Source organism: Pholcus phalangioides, unplaced genomic scaffold, assembly GCF_987345545.1.
Source record: "Pholcus phalangioides strain wild (caught in Gottingen) unplaced genomic scaffold, Ppha-v1.0 ptg000013l_1, whole genome shotgun sequence".
Classification (NCBI taxonomy): domain Eukaryota; kingdom Metazoa; phylum Arthropoda; class Arachnida; order Araneae; family Pholcidae; genus Pholcus; species Pholcus phalangioides.
The window spans coordinates 16,360,364-16,373,967 of NW_028301606.1; the positions used below are offsets into that span (position 1 = coordinate 16,360,364).

The 13,604-nt window shown below is 34.6% G+C and overlaps 1 protein-coding gene across 2 annotated transcripts in view; it reads left to right on the top strand.

The window, feature by feature from the left end:
• LOC149078668 (plexin-B-like) overlaps nucleotides 1–13,604 on the top strand; it is a 242,442-nt gene that overhangs the window by 175,480 nt on the left and 53,358 nt on the right. The window contains exon 1 of one of the 2 annotated variants that reach the window (XM_089240810.1): nucleotides 3,437–3,885. The exons of the other annotated variant lie outside the window; for it this stretch is intronic. The gene's annotated coding sequence lies outside the window, so the exon portion shown is untranslated. Of the gene's footprint in view, nucleotides 1–3,436; nucleotides 3,886–13,604 lie in introns of those variants that run through there. 2 annotated transcript variants of the gene reach the window in all.

Sequence of the window (13,604 nt, forward strand, 5' to 3'; positions counted from 1 at the left end):
CTTTCTCAATTCATGTTTCATCTACGGCTCCCTCAAATAGTTTAGTCAGTAGCAGGGCCGCAGCTAGATGCTTGATCACCCGGGGCAAGTGTGCATTTCGGCCTTATAATGTTGAAGGAGAGGTTTCAGAATGAAATTTGCGTCCCCTCGAGTCTAGCGACCGGGGCACGAGATCCGCCTGCACCCGTCTAGTTGCAGCCCTGGTCAGTAGATATTTTCACTTTTAAAAAACCAGCTCGAAGCATGTGAATAGGTACGTATACCAATATCTCTTGCTCACCACGATGCCCCTGAAAAAGGATGGTGACACCCCCTGGGAGCCACGACGCATAGCTACTTCGAGAAAACCTTCTCTATAACGATATTTTCTCTTGGTCCGCATAATATCGTTATATCGAGATTTCACAGTATTAAGATAACCATTCGGTGTATGCATTTTGTTTAGGTTACCATATCCATGTATACGATATAATTTACCGATTCCATGTTTAAAACTTTTATACAATTAATTTTTAAGAATTCACTAAAGAATTTCACTTTTTATTGACGACATCCACCTAATTTCAATAGCGAAAGAAAAACTTGAGATAGGATAAAAAAGCTAGCTTAGCTCTCAAAATGTCTCGCTTTATCATTTTTTTTATAAATTTCGTGATCATTTTTGTATTGTAACCATGCTATCTATGCATTATGTATGAAGTATTTCGCCCTGTTAAGTTTTTTACTCTTCTTATTGCCAGTAATCCTAGTTCCGTTTCAAGCGAGGTCATCCGTCGAATATTCAATTATTTCCTTAACTTTTGGCCGTTGTGTTTATTTTCCTTTAAAGATGGGGGGGGGGGGGGAGATGTACAAATTTTATTTAATTTTTATGCTTATTTTTTAAATATTATATTTATTTTGTAGAATCTCAGAGATAGTGAGGTCTTTTTTTAACACTGAAATAACGCTTTGGATCATCATTATTCTGTGAGTTTAAATCTCTCTTCCTCTTTCGAAAGTCCTAGTCGATTACTTCGCAACTATTTGCTTTAAATAATTATTAGCATATTCAGGCGTCCCCCCCCCCTTTCTGGATCCACGCCTGAGTGCAGACGAACATCTTCAGCGGTGAATGGAGCGAAGGTAGAAATCTTCAGGTCCGAATAAAGTGAACGTAGGCATCTTCAGCTGCGAATGGAGTGGAGGCAGACATCATCGGATTCGAATGAAATGAAGGCAATAGTCGGAGAAATATACAAATATTCGTAAAAAGCAGAGAAATATGTAAGTGTTTGGCAAACGCCAAATTGTTTTATAAAGAGGAAAAAAAACTGGAACTTGAAAACCATTTGGAAGGTTAAGATTTTGGGGCTCGGTCTGACCTTAAAAATTTGTTCTCCTTAAAAATTGGGTGAGCGCAAACGACCTGTCTTTCTGAAAGAGCGAGGACCATGAACCTACACCCAAGACTTTCTTCAGGAATTTCGGTCAGGGAATGTCAGAAAAATTCTTGAATCTTGGTCAGGGAAATGACCAAGCAGATTTTGCTGGGTACCCTGCTTCACAGAAAACCGACCCTTTGGAGAGGTGAACCAGTAAAGAATTGTAAGAAACAAGTAAGAAAATACGGGTTATTGAGTTCCCAAATACGGAAATAGCCAGCAGAAATGTCGTAGTTGGTAAGCAAAGGTGCTAATTATTGCTCAAATAGCCGAAAAATTGCCATTGGCAAGAAATGAAGCGCTTTTCAAAATCGCAGTGAAGTTGAATGAATTCTATGTAAAAATAAATAAATAAAAAAAAACGTGCAAAAAAACATAATGTATTTAAATATACAGGTATATATTTTCATAACTAACAGGTGGCACCACGATTTACTCGCGAACCGTTGATCTTAGAGGCATACTTTCAATTAGAAGAACTATCCAAATAACGTGCAGACCTCAGATAAGTCATTCATATTGCAAGGGGGTTGTATAGTTATTAAAATAAGAAAAATAACTTTCTAGATGACACTCTGTCCTCAGAAGCCCAATTAGAAAGTTGATGCCTGTCTCATGAGGTAAACAAAAAAAAATCCACGTTTTTCCAAGTGATTCGCAGAGATATTTGAATGTAAAAAATTTAAAAAAATTGGGGGGGGGGAACAGCATAAATGAAGGGGAGAAGCATTTTCCGTTAGCTTATGCTGTTTTTTATTACCAATTTTAGAATTCGAATATCTCAGCGAATATTGCACTTAGAAATGTAGAATTTCTTTTATTGGCCTCAGGAAAGACAGGGCAACAACTTCGTAATTGGTTTTTTGAGGGCAGGGTTTCCGTATAAAAAGGTAGTTTTTGTATTTAAATAACTATACTTCCTTGCAATATAAATCACTTATCAATGGTCTATACGTAATTTGGATACTTTTTCTAATTGAAATATGCCTCTAGAATCAACGGTTCGTCAGTAAATTGCGGTGCCAGCTGTTAGCTATGCGCCCTGTGTATTATGTCCATGAATATTTATATTTATAATCATAATTATCATAATATAATTTATATGATGGGTAAATAATACTTACCCTTGATTTCGAGGAAAAATAAAAACGCTGCGTTCAAAATGCGAAAAAAACGGGGCATTTTTATAAAAGTATAAAATACCAAAATTACGACAAAATACGGAAATGTCCTATAAAATACGGGTCATATGATCACACTCTGTAAAAAAAAAATTACCATATAAGTAAAGCCGTGAAAGTTTTTATACACTCAAACACTGATCTGTCAAAATTTGTTTCTGGATTCATATTTTAGGCTAGTTATGTGACAGACTGGACATATGACGAATCGGGCCCCCTTATTTTATTTGCTTTAGTCTGATCTATGGCCGCTGTGGCCATTCCCCCAATCTTTTGAGGAGGATAACCCAGCGGGTTGTCCATTCTTCCTTCATTAGGTGCCCTGAAAGTTATGATCCCCTCCACTGCTTATGTGGGCTGGCATTCCTTTTTCATAGGAACTCTATTCAATTAGAGTTGATTTAGGGGATGGGGGGACATAATAAGTCCCTTTATGCTGCCATTGAAAATATTCCACTGCATTTCTATTGACGCTTCGAGATCGATCCCTTTCCCTAAAATATATGGCAAAACAGGCATTAAAGGGCAGGATGATGAAAAAGCACTCCAAAGGCCCACGAGCGAACACTAGGACCTCAGTCCATTCTCGAATCCCTTTGCTTACGCAGCGGTATTGAGAAGGTAAATCCCGGGGCCTTCACGGTATTGGGAGCTGATACAATGGGGGCCCCCCCGTCTGCTAAACCAAACAGACTGCGTGAATGGATTAGTGGGGGTGAAGAATATAGTTTCCATAGGGGTCTCTATCCCCTCCCACTGACTTTGTTGGGTAGCACGTTTTTGTAGCGTCCCCCCGACTTTATTCCCACCCCTGTTGTATAGTCTCGACTGCTATTTGGAACGTTTTAGGGCAACAGTGACAGCTGCTGGAGGAATCTCCTCCTCATTGTCTGCGGTCCTCTTCCGAAAGCTACACGTTGTTATTACTCTCTGCAGTGCTGCTGACCGTGCACAGAAATCGACAAGTAGCTGTATACAGTACGCTATAGTACGTCCGTCCCCGTTATAGTGAATCCCACCATCGTAAATACGGTGATTTTTTTTTTCTCATGGTGACAGTGTCGTCCATCCTCACATCGTTGAATCATCGGGATATTTATACAAAGTGCCCGAATATTTAAATATTTGCTTAGTTTATATGAAGATGGAAATCGGATAGAAGAGTATTAACTTTGTGTGTCAACGCTGTGGCAGTTTTATTGCCGTCATAGTAGTTATTATGGAAATCTGATATTCATGGGAAATTTATAATCAGTGCCAAAGCTGGATATTTAAAAACGGTACGTAAATTCTATTTTACTAATTAAAAACATGAATGATTCATAAACTCAGAAAAACAGTAAGATTTCTCTATTTTTATCGTAGTTTGAAAAATAGAATAAGTTACTATAAATTAAGAATATTTTTGAAGTCATTACGTATAGTTGTGACAAGGAAATTGAAATACTCGTATACAAAATTTCGCTGTTGTGATTCATTTTAAAATTTTAACATTCAAAGTATTTGAATACTTTCCTCTTTCGATATTTTACATCAAAAAATGTTTATTTTTAATTGTAAATATCTCTCTACTGAAGTAAACATTCTCAATTAGGCAACCTTTTTTTAACACGTTAATTGGTGGGGTTTTAGGCTCGCCAGCCTTTCCATTTGGCCCAACAGTAAAGTGAAAAAATGTTCACTCACGGGCAGTGGCGGATACGGTGGTCGGGTATACGGTCCGTCGGGGCCCTGGCGCAAAGGAATATTAGGCCCCTAAATTAGAAAAAAGTGTGAAGTTTATGTTTTTCGGGGCCCCTTCAGGAGTCGGGGCCCCTTCAGGAGTCGGGGCCCCTTCAGGAGTCGGGGCCCCGGGCGCGTTCCCCCTGCGCCCACCGTTAAATCCGCCTCTGCTCACTGGCTATGACTAAGGATACGTAAATTTCGTATTTACGAAATAGATGCGATGGATATGAAATTCGTGAAATGAATGCGAAATTTGTGAATTTTAATGATTAAATGAGAAAATTTATTTTTCACTACTTTTAAGTGAGATATCGATAATTGTGGCAGTTTCAAAAGCAAAAATTGGTCATAATTTTGCTCAGTACTTGTGCCTTGATTATGTGCTTAAAAAAGCCTATATTCTCTTGCAAAAACTTGATTACCTTTTTGAATGTGATTGTTTTGCAAAATGTGTGATGCCCGATTCATGTAATCTTTCTTCGTTTTAAAAATAATGTTCTAACTCATATAATAATGTGTTCGGTTGGCTTTTGTTTCCGAATTCTGTAAAGCCGGGTGCACATTGGCCTAAGAAAATTATGGCACTATTCGACAATTTGGAACGACCAAACTACCCATTCGCGTAAGTGTTGTGGAGTAAGTTAATGGTCTTGAAATCTTTTGAGCGCCAAAGGATAATTACTGCTGTGTTTTTTAGTTATGGCATGTTTTTGATTTAAATTAATAGCTGCCTTGAAAAGTTGAAGTACCAACACTATCTTTATATTTGAAATCCACTACAAATACTACTTAACCTTACACGCAACTTACAAAGTAAGTTAATGGTCTTGAAATCTTTTTAGTGCCAAAGTAAAGAAATTTTTGAAAAAAGCCAGAAAAATTTTCATAAATAAAAATAGTGAATTGAAGAAGGTACAGTATGATGTTAAAGACAGCAGAAAAGAACTAAATTGACTCTACACATCTAACGCTACGAATGAAGCCTATCAGCATATGGGTATTTTGAACATTTGAAGCAGCAATAACACCTCTATCAACTTTGTATCCAAATTTATTACTGGAAGCCTTTAGCGAAAAAATACTTTTTTAAAAGACAGGACACAAGATGGGGGGGGGGGGGGCAAACGATCGTGTTAACAGACAATTGTTTATAGTGGTAACCCAACAGACATTTCGTTGTGCCATGCAGACTTCAAATGCTACCAGTACCGAAACATCCACAGCTTCAGCAACATAAATGTGTTAGGTCATATACACGTTTAAGTAGTATTAGTGGATTTCAAATATAGTATTGGTACTTCAACTTTTCAAGGGCAGCTATTAATTTAAATCAAAAACGTGCCATAATTAAAAAAACACAGCCGTAATTATTCTTGAAAAAAAAATAAGTCGTTTTTAGGGAACAAATGCAAAATTTTTGAGAGAGAGAGAACTTCCAAAACTTTTTTTTGAGAAATTTCAATTTTTTTTATTAGCGAAATTTAGTATCCCTGTTTGGTGGTTTTTTTTTTTGTGAACATATTGACTCCCAACAACACCTGCCTTTTTTTTCAAAGTGGCCCACACACACTCACAGTTCGAATTTCTTACAAAATGGCCTGCAATAAGAAGTTATTAAAATATGCTAAATATCGTTGGGGCTTTTTTTTTCTTTTTAATCTGGAAATACATTAGGACTATAAACAGTGGATCCCACTTATAACGTTTTTCGAAAAACCGTCATGAAAGAACGTTGTAAGGGGGAAAACGCTTCAAACGGGAAATATTCATGAAAATTACTTAGAGTTGAGACCACAAAAATAAGCCGTACTAAGTGGCACGATACAAGTGGGAGTTTTATAAGCGGAATCTACTGTATAGAAAATCTAAATAGGCGTTTTCCTAAAAGTCAATATCAGTGATTTTTGCTGAATATTTTAGTATTTGCTTGGCTTATATGGGGATTGAAATCGGATAGAGTAATAATAGAATGATCATAGGAGTATAATAACATTGTATCAACGCTCTGACAGTTCTATTGTTATCACGATTGTTATGAAAATCATGTGATATTTATGGGGGAAATTCATGATCAGTGCGAAAACCGAATATTCCTTCAAAAATACGATACGCAAATTCTATTTATTACTTGCACACTCGAATCTTGAATCATTCATAATCTAAGGAAAAACGTAAGTTTACAATTTCCTTTCATAGAAAAAAAATAGAGTAGACCTACTTTACTATAAATTGAAGATATTTTTAAAGTCATTAGGATTACGAGTACCCTAAAATATATAAAATTGTGCTGTAATTGGTCATTTTAAAATTTAATTATGCAAAAATTATTATTTTGTATTGCATATTTGAATATTTTATCTTTCGAAATTTTACACGCATGCACTTTATTTTTAGTTATAACTAAATTGCTCTCCACTAAAGTAAATATTCATAATAAGAAGCTATTATAATCAGCAAATTATTTCCATTTTTTTATCCACTAAAATATCAACAAATTGAAGTATTCGTTTCTCCTGTATAATCAGGAGCCAATTAAGAAGTTAAAAATCAGTGATTTTCGCTGAATATTCAAATATTTGCTTAGTTTATGTGAGGATGGAAATCAAGTAGTAATGTATTATTTTGTGTCGATGGCTGTGGTGGCTCTATTGTTATAGTAATTACGGAAATCTTGTGATATTTATGGGAAATTCTTAATCGGTACAAGAGTCGTTCAAAATATGGTACGGAAGGTATATTTTATTAATTGTCTGAATAATATCCCTCAATTAAGGTAAAATTTTAAGTAAACTCTTTTCATCATACACTAGTTCAGAAAAATAAAAGAATATGCACATTATCATGAATTACGGGATATTTTTATAGTTGTTAGAATTACGTGGGAACTAAAATATACAAAATTGTTCTCTAGTACAGTGGTTCTCAACCTTTTTTGACTCACGGAGCCCCTGAGGGGTGCACAAGGAGCCCTTGGGGCTCCGCGGAGTACCGGTTGAGAACCGCTGCTCTAGTAAATGAGTTTAAAATCTTGGAATTCAAATATTGCATGTATGTGCATTTTTTTTCTTTCGAAATTTTAAATGCACTCTATTTTTAAGTGTAAATATCTCTCAATCGAGGTAAATATTTCCAAAAAGGTACTGTTACAATCAGCAAAATGTGGTTCCTCCTTTTTTAATCCGTAAATATACAGTAGATAAGCCTATCTGCAAATGTGATGAATCTTCACTTATCACTTCTACCAGCGTATGAGCATGATTCCCAAATGTGGAAGAAATCATATAGAGACATAACTTTAATTCAACGGCTTTTCTCACATTTTCCCGTACGCGATGCGTGCGCTAAAACCTCTTTTGCCACAAAAATTAAACTAATAAAATAAGTATGAAGACGATAAAAAACATAAGAATTATCAATCCGTAATGTTGTCTTTCTCCACACATGTGCAGACATAACCAACATCCAGAATGAGATTATTATTTTCTCATCCCAATATATGAAGGAAAGTAATCCAGGGAAAAAGTATTTCCTTCATAACCAACATAAATGGTAAAATTAATCATTCCACACCGAGGTTCAATCATAATTCGAATAAATTTGAGTAGTAATTACATTGATGTTTCATCATATTTTTCAACATGAGATAGGTATTGTACATAATCACCAGTAAATTTGATAAATTCGCAATTTAAGAACAAAATTTATCAAATTTACCAAAATGGTCGGTGAATATGCATAACAACCGGTGATTACCATCGTTTTAAGAATAATGAAACATATTACCAGAAATTAAAGATATTTTTAAAGTCATTATAGTTATTGTAATAACGGGGAAACGTAAAATATAGTATATATAATCGTGCTGTAGTGAATGAGTTCAAAAAATTTTATCATTCAAAGAAATACTTTGAATTCTTTCTCTTCTTTCTAGAAATTTTACATGCACTTCATTTTTTATTATATGTAAATATGTATCTCCTAAGCAAATATTCACAATAAAATGCTATTAAAATGTGCAAAATATTTTTTTTTCATCTTTGAATATATCAAACAAATGGAAATAATCCTCTTCCCTAAAGTCAATATCAATAAATTTTTGTCCCATTCAACATCATCGAGGGCAATAACAGAAACCAAATATTAGCATCTAAAAACTTTATCTCTCTTAAAAGATTTTGTAGGCACATATTAATATTATTTTTTGTTATACGTTCAGAAAAACTTGATGACTTTAAGCTCCGAAATAAAATTTATTTTAAAAAAATGCATCTGATTAATTGGAGATTATATGAAGAGAGGGGGAAATATCTGGGTATATATATATATATATATATAACAGAAAAAAAACGAAATTTTTCTAAGAATTGTTAATTAATAATTAAAAACATTTACCGTGAAAAAAAAATACATATTGATCAGTTTCAAGAAAAGCTTATGCTTTTGCCCCCGAAAAAGTTGTAAGCGATCCTTCGCTGAAAAATTAATACTTTTTTTTCTTATTATTATTTTTTCGTGTGTTATTTTTTTTAATTAATTTTTTTTTTAATTCTGCGAACACCTTTTATATTTGTTAACGAGCTTTCGGATGAATTCTTTGTTTGCTTATGTGTATACATTTTTTGCTACTTTTAATTTCTCACACTAAAAGCTGCTAAATGTAGCGTATTTTAATTTGTTTTTCCTCCGACCTTTCCTCTTTTTTTTATTCGCGTATTGATTTTTTTTTCCCATTTATTTTTTTCCCGGAAAATATGTAAATGATATCGTTGTAGGAACCTGTCAGTAAATGTTTCAAACATGTACAATGTGAAAGGAGAGAGAGGGAGAGAGAGTGAGTGAAATTATATTCCTGGTGTATGTTCCCACGCTTATATACACCATAAGTCAATGTCAAATAACTCGAAGGGTAATTTACATTTTTCCTTTTTTCTTCCGACTCTTATTATTATTATTTTTTTTAATTTGAACTTTTTTTGGAATTCAGTGTTTTTAATGGTTGGATAAGAATATTTTTTTTAAGAGAAATTCATATTATTCTTTTTTAGAAAGAATTTTTTCGGAAATGACATATTTGCTAGTCTTTCAAATTTCTTCTGTTCATTGGGCTCTAATGTTCCTTAAGATAATAATTCTAAAAAAATGATTCCTAAGAAAATAAATGGGTTCCCCCCTCCCCTTTTGTACGATTTGTTACGTTTTGAGAAAATTGCGCATACATTTCTTTTTAAATATCCCGAACTTGTCATTAACATATGAAAGGACTGATGATCAGGTTTCTTTATTGTGAAAAATTCTATCTCTCCCTCTGGTTAATACGTGTTTTTTCGTTACATTATCGTTTCGTGACGAAAGTTCTAAATATTTTTGTTTTAAGCTCATGTTTCACTCCATATTGTGTTATTATTAATAAAATAAATTGTTATTGATATTGAATTGAACTTTTTCTGAAATCATGGGTTGCTGACTTTACCAAGAAGTCCAGTATGGTTTTCATCGTAATACGTAAATGTATTTGGAATATTTCTACTGATACAAAAAAACTGGTCAAAAGCATTTTAGACACGTGTTACGATATTTTCAAGAAATGGAGATAATGTTTGGTCGAACTAGTAGAAATATTCATGGAGTCTATGAAGGTGATGCTTTACGTTTGAGTGAATCAAATGCAGTAAAACCACTCTGAACGGACATCTTTCAGATACGGTCAAATAATAATAATTTCCCCTTGTAAAATAAAACTAGGCATCTCAAACTCCTGATTAACGGTTACCCCCCCCCCCCGACTTTTCCGTGAACTTTCAAAACAGGAAATATTGATATTGTAGATGAGGATCAGAATTGGATAAACTGTTGCCGTGTATGGTCATTTCTAAAAGTTGGAAATTGTAGGAAACGCAAAAACTGACCACTCGAAAGCCTGTACCCAAATAATTGATCGTTTTGTTTTTATATCGTAGGTGGGTGTTATTTATTTATTTATAAATTGTAAAAGAGCTAAATAATATCTAAACTTAATTTAGGTCATATATTGTAGAGTCTGAAAGAAAAAAAAAATGATTGATGCGCTGCCACAAGAGAATTCTGACAAAACAACTAGAGAACTTGCACTGATTCCATTGAGTCACTGGGGGAAAGTTTTGACACTTATCAGATTAGTTTGTTACACATGTATATATATATATATTCATCTTCTCGATGTTCTGAATACCCTTCAAGATGTTCCATATAGCAGTCACAAGAACAGGGGGTTTTAGGATCACGTGTAATCCGTCTTGCTGAGAATTGCATGAACAGCTCGAGAAGGAGTTATTAACCGGAATGTCCTCCAACTTGCACAATAGCCATCACAAGAGTAATAATAAACATATAATAATTTTTTTTTTCATATTATTCAGCCATTTTTTTTTCTCCTTTTGTTAAGCAACGTTGACGTAAATGAACAGGAAAAAAAAAAATATATATATATATATATGAGTACAGAAGATGATGAAAAAAAAATGAGTTAATGCTTTCTCTCATGTTCCATTGCCTTGAATGGCCGGAGCATGGCACTTAGAAGGCGTGAGGTAGTAGAGGAGTGAGAGGAAACAGAAATGAATATAAGGCAGAAAAAAATCGTCCTCAACGAAGGCATTCAGCCGATAATAACCACTTATTGTCGAATTTATCTCAACGGGTGGGTAGAAGTGAACTCGCGAGGACGGCTGAATGGAGAGAGAGAGATGGATAAAAAAATGGCGTCGGACAGTTTCTTCAGAAAGGTGCGGCGCCTTATTTTTGTCCCATTCTCATAGCACTAGTGGAAGACCATGAAAGTAATGTTGAGATGAAGATGGAGAGAGAGAGAAGTGAAGTGGGGGATTAATGGTCATACCGTGGCCCTCCCATAGCCTTTCCACGAGGTGGAATCTTTCCAAAAGGAAATACGGAGGTAAGGAAAAAAAAAACGGTGGAAAGATTCTGTGAATAGATTGATGGCAGAGGGAGTGAGATTGGAGAAGAAAGTCCCAAGTAGCGAGCTGAATTAAGAAAGCAAAATGTTGGGGGGGAAGTCTGCGGGATCCCAAAGAGCAGGCATGGAAAAAAAATGGTAAAAAGGCCATATCGAGATTTAGGCCCCGAGAAAGCCAGGGGGCAAGAGATAGTGCAAATGTATATACGTACGAAGAAAAAGGTGTATGGTGGCAAAGAATAGGAAAAAAAAGGTGAGCACACAAAGGTGTTTGGCAGTAGAATCGGGCCAATGGACATAGAAAGGTGTCTCTGATGATGGAATCCCTGGGATATTTCTTTTACTTCTCCAAGAAAGCATCACAAAAGAGATGAAAGCAAAGAGATAAGAACGGGAGGCAAGGGAAGAACATCTGCCGACAGTTATAAAAGGCAAAAAAAAAAAAATTGTATAAAAGAATAAGAGGAAGATTTCCAACTTTTCCATCATTCGTTTCAGAATGTCCGTGGTATGAAAAGAGTGCATCAGCGAAAAATCTTTTAGATTTTTTTTTTCTTTCCAAATGTGCATGATTTAGACACACTTTCTAAGGGTCATGGTGTGGAAAAAAAAATTGTCTCCTCTATCACGAGGTGTCTCTGAAAAGGTTTCCTCTCCCAGGATCGAATGTCCTTCCTTCCTTTCGTCATAATAAGACCTGTGACAATACTGCTTTTAAAACTCGAGATTTTTTTTATATGGGGTGGGGGATGGGGATGGATCAAGAAAATGAAGAGGAATAATAATAATAATGAAAAATGTGTCCCGAAGAATTCTTGTTGGGTTTCTTCCAGATGTTTATGATAGAGCAGCGTTCCTCAACCTTGTTGATTCCGATGGGAAGTAAAATGAATGAAAAATTCGAACGACTTAGAGCAGGTATCTTCAACCCGTTGCTTGCGAGCACCACGATGCTCCCTGATTGATTCATGGTGCTCAAAACTTTTGTGTTGAGCGAAAATCCTTGCATAGCATAAGTATATTAGTGTGACCCGTTTACCTCTAGTACTGCTCTCAGAATACTAGTTGATGCTTTTCACCCCATCTGTTGACGGAGTGTAAAGTTTGTTGAGCAAGATAACTCAATGTAGATGTATCATGCATTTGGATGAGGACGACAAAATCGTCTGCACATGCCTGATTATATCCTGTTCCTTTTATTAGATCAGAGATTAAGAAACTGAAGTCTATGTTCCATAGAAAATGAGAATGAAAATATGATCTACCCATCTAATTATCATAGGTGGAATGTTGTAATCTATTAGTGCCTTTCGTATAGAGTCGAACGTAACATTATCGAAAGCTCCAACAATGTCCGAGAAAATGCCAATAGCAAATTGCCCGTTGACAATTATCTCACATGTGTTTTCATTCTCCAGATCAACTGATGAAGAGCAGAGTCAGTATAGTACCCAGTATTAGCCACGCTGGTTCACATTAATTTTGCCCATTAAATGGGGAATATCTTGGAGATGCCTAAGAGTACCAGTCTTTCCAATAACTTCAATTGAAATGATGATAATGAAATCATTCTATAAGATGATGATTTATAATAGGCGTCTTTTTCTGGTTTTGGTAGGAAGATACCTTTGGAGCTCATCCATACTTTAGGCATGTATCCTAAAGCTAGGCTGGCTTTGTAGAAACGAATATTGGAGAGTAAATTTTTTTTTAATTTTGAGATTTTTTTCATTCAGTATGAATTTTCATTAATTCTGAAATAAAATTAATTTTTCGACTGAATATCAATTTCATTGGTTCTGAAATTATTTCTTCATCAAATGACTCTTTACTAATTATGGAAACATTTTTTTATAACAATTTTAGAAATATTTTTCAGTGATTATGAATTTCATGAATTGCGAAATGGTTTTCTTTCCCGCTAGTTCTGAAATTATTTCCCTCAGTAATTTTGGAATGATTTCTCTGATAATTCTGAAATTATTTCCCTCAGTAATTTTGGAATGATTTCTCTGATAATTCTGAAATTATTTCCCTCAGTAATTTTGGAATGATTTCTCTGATAATTCTGAAATTATTTCCCTCAGTAATTTTGGAATGATTTCTCTGATAATTCTGAAATTATTTCCCTCAGTAATTTTGGAATGATTTCTCTGATAATTCTGAAATTATTTCCCTCAGTAATTTTGGAATGATTTCTCTGATAATTCTGAAATTATTTCCCTCAGTAATTTTGGAATGATTTCTCTGATAATTCTGAAATTATTTCCCTCAGTAATTTTGGAATGATTTCTCTGATAATTCTGAAATTATTTCTCTGAT